This window comes from Marmota marmota, unplaced genomic scaffold (genome assembly GCF_001458135.2).
Source record: "Marmota marmota marmota unplaced genomic scaffold, marMar, whole genome shotgun sequence".
NCBI lineage: Eukaryota > Metazoa > Chordata > Mammalia > Rodentia > Sciuridae > Marmota > Marmota marmota.
Window position 1 is genome coordinate 2,434,173 of NW_026000211.1, and position 4,051 is coordinate 2,438,223.

Below are 4,051 nucleotides of genomic sequence, written 5' to 3' on the forward strand. Positions count from 1 at the left end.
GGGCCTCAGCACTGTACCCAAGAATAAGTATAATTAAAGTAATGAGAGGGAGTAAGATGGCAGTCAGATTGACCACTCACCACAGCAGAGTGATTTGTGAACACTGGAATAGACCCTCCTACCAAGGAGGTAGGATTAGTAACAGGAGGGTCTGGAAAATACGTCTAGTAAGTCTCTCCTGCCACCATACGTACCTGGCAACTTACAATGGCCAGCATTGTCATAAACATGGTAGCTGGCGTCACAAAGTTTCCTTGACTCTCAATCGTATTCCGAGATTCCCTTATCAGCCCCTCCATCTGAGTCCAAGTTGGAAGATATGGAATTCGCTTCCTTTTCCTATACCTTTTTCTCTTGTGGAAATGGCAGATGACACAGGCCTCGGTTTTGAAGTCCTGGGGTTTCCCTCTGACTCCAAAGCGGCCAGGCAGTGACTAATCACATGGATCGCACTTTTTCCCATTTGTGCCATAGCAAAAATGAACCGAGAGTAGTTGTTGATAGATGCAAGTGCATGCCATTGACTTCTAAAGGGTAACATCCCTCTGCCTAATGTGATTTAAGCTCCTGAGGATTTACCCCAGTTGAAGACCAGGCGGGGAATAACACATTGGGGACATTGTTTATGGTCCCGACCTGTTCCCTAGTAAGATGAAATTCTTCGTGCACACTAGAGGCGTTTTGGTGATATAAAGCATGTAATGTTTGGGCTAAGGAATAAGGTGAAACAAGTTCCACTGGAGGAACAATATGGTCTAATGGTCTATGCATTGTTTGTTTCCACTAAGGGTCCTGGGTTGAACTCGGGACCTTGTGCATTGCTAGGAAAGTGCTCTACCACTGAACTACATCCCTATGCTTTTTTTTTTTGGGGGGGGGGGTTACTAGGGATTGAACTCAGGGGCACCCAACCACTGAGCCACATCCCCAGCCTTATTTTGTATTTTATTTAGAGACAGAGTCTCACAAGTTGCTTAGTGCCTCGCTATTGCTGAGGCTGGCTTTGAATTCACAATCCTCCTGTCTCAGCCTCCCAAGCTGCTGGGATTACAGGTGTGTGCCCTGGCACCCAGGGAAGCTCTTTTAAAGTTTTTTGAGGCAGGATCTGGCTATATTGTCCAGGCTGGCCTCTAATTTGCAATCCCTCTGCCTTACCCTCCGAAGAAGTTGAGATTATTAGCTGTGTACCTCTGGGCCTAGCTATTTAATAAAATTTTTGAATGTTGTGTTTATAGCTAAGTTCTCTATAATATATACAGTTATTGAGTAGATAAGTGTCTAAACTAAGAAATTAGATAATAAAGAAAATGAATTTATGGGCTTATGGTGGAAGAACAGGAGTAAGAATAAAGGCAAGTTGTGGCAGCTTCCCATCACCACGACAAAACACCTGACATAAAAGACTTAAAAGAGGAAAGGTTTATTTTGGCTCACAGTTTCTGAGGTTTCTGTCTCTGGCCGCTTGGCTTTGTTATTTGAGCCTGAAGTGAGGCAGTGCATCATGGTAGAAGGTATGGTGGAGCAAAGTTGCTCACTTCATGGCAGCCAGGAAGTAGTGAAAGAGCAAGGGTCCAGGGACAAAATATACCCTTCAAAGTCCTGCCCAAGTGACCCCCTCTTTCATCTAGACCCCACCCCCTAAATGTTCCACCACCTCTCAGTACTAGCACCAGCTGGCTACCAAATCTTCAACACATGAGGCCTTGGGGAATGAACATTCCAGATACAAACTAACATCGTAGGATGAAAAAAAAAAAATCTTCTTGAATTTACAAAATTATCTTTTCAACCCAAATATGAAAATATAACAATTTTTCAGCAGTGACATTTATTGCTACGTGACAAATTACCCTTAAAACGTAGTGACTTAAAAAACTCCAAATACCTATCTTCACACAGTCTAAAGATTAGGAATCTAAAAGTTACTTAGTGGGATGGGTCTGACTCAGTGTCTCCCAAGAGGTTGTTTGCCTTCAAGATGTCATTGGCACGACGGGCATCTGCAGGCCTGTTTGGGCTGAAGGAACTGCTTCTAAGATTACTTAGCTTAGCTGGCAGCTGGTGGTCTCAGTTCCTTAGCACTGTAGACCTCTGCATGAATTGCTTACATATTTCTTCTCACAACATACCATTGGTTTCCCCCACAGTAAGTGATTCAAGTTCGGTGAGCAAGTAACCATGGAAACCATGATGCCTTTTGTGACTTAGTCTCAACTGTGACAGTTCACCACCTCTGCTGTGTTCCTCTGTTAACACAGAACAACCCTGATGTACCACCTCAGAGGACTCAGCAAGAGCATGAATCCAGGAACTCAGTGGGGCCACCCTGGAGCCAGGCGAGCACACCTGCTAATAATGAGTCAGAGTTAGAAGCTGGGCCCAGGAGCACAGTCAGAGGCTGTAGATTCTGGCAATGTTTGACACTTTTCATGTGAACTTGATATAATAACAAAATTTCTGGGTACCCTGAAAATAGAAATAATAATAATTGTTTCTACCAGTTGGATGATGATTGAATGATGGCAGTCAACTGATAAATTGAGAGGATGTGAGTGAATACAGCCCACAGAAATGCAGGCAATGTGGATTTTTCTGAGAGGGCACTTTGAAGTCCCATGAACTAGGCAATTGTAAATCTTAATTCCATCAGTGTGGTCTTGGAAAGATCACGAGCTCTCTCTAAGCCTTGGCTTCCTCAGTCTCCAAAAAGGACATGATAATAGTTGCTTTGGTGAGTTTTTATGGGGATTCAAGATTTTACATATTTTATATATTTTTTTCTTTTTTAAAATTTGTTCTAACTAGTTATACATGACAGTAGCATACATTTTGATATGTTGAACACAAATGGAGCACAACTTCTCCTTCCTCTGGCTGTACATGGTGCAGAGTCACTCCAGTAGTGTAATCATACATGTATGTAGGGTAATAATGTCTGTCTCATTCTGCTGCCCTTCCCATCCCCACAGCCCACATCCCAAAACAAACCAAATTCCTTCATTCTTCCCTGTCCTCCACCCACAAGGGATTGTATTTTTATTATGTATATCAAGCAATTGATGAGTAGTAACTCGTAAAGCTTACTTCATATAGAGTGACCGTGTGGGTTGTCAGATGTCTCTGAGGTTTGAGAAAGAATCTTGAAATTAATCAAAAAGGTAACTCTCTCTCACTAATATAACCATATTTCAGAAAATTAAGAAAACGGGGGAAAAAAGAAAAAATTATCCCAGAACTCTAACATAGGGCTGGGGGTGTAGCTCAGTTGGTAGAGTGCTTGCCTCACATGCATAAGGCCTTGGGTTCAATCCCCAGCACCACCAAAAAAAGAACTCAAACAATTTCATCACCATCTTTCTTTCTAGCCTTCTTTTCTTCATTGAAGTGAGAGTTATTACATAACAGTTGCTTTTTGCTTCTTTTTATATCTTAATATAACTTCTTATAGAATTTGACACTTGTTCCAGTATGTCATGCTTAGGGCAGTGGCCCCAGGGTAGTAGAGAGAGAGAAAGTATGGAGGGAAGAAGTGCCCTGGATCAGCAGGGCTGTGTCAGGATCCGCTCAAGTTCTGAGACACAGATCTCCTGAAGGATTAAAGACCACTGAGGGAAAGAGTGGGAGGTGCTTTAAGAAATCTGGAGGTTGTGGAGAGATGAAGGTTGTTTAACCACTGTCAATTCCTTATCTATAAATTAAACCTGTTACATGCACCTGTCTTTATAAGGCTGCTATGAAGATGAATCCAGTTAGTACAGTGCCCAGCACATAGTAAAGACGTTGGTACTAAAATAAGATTGAATGAGTCAGGCACTAGGAGTTCCCAAAAATTAACAGTGATGGAATTCTTTTTTTTTTATTATTTGTTCTTTTTAGATACACATGACAGTATATTTTGACATATTTATACAAACATGGGCAACAGGAATTCTTAATAGACTTCTTCAACATTCATACCCTAAAATTTCACAACTGATTTCTAGGATATAGGAAATTCCACCTGGATGTTAGGTCAATAGGGGTTGATCACTAACCCTAAACATTTATAGCA

The 4,051-nt window shown here is 41.7% G+C and overlaps 1 non-coding gene across 1 annotated transcript; it reads left to right on the top strand.

Annotated features, from left to right (window-relative positions):
• The first annotated feature begins 3,250 nt into the window (after positions 1–3,250).
• Positions 3,251–3,323, top strand: Trnav-cac. Its single transcript has one exon. It is a non-coding gene; the product is annotated as a tRNA-Val (tRNA).
• The last annotated feature ends 728 nt before the right edge of the window (positions 3,324–4,051 follow it).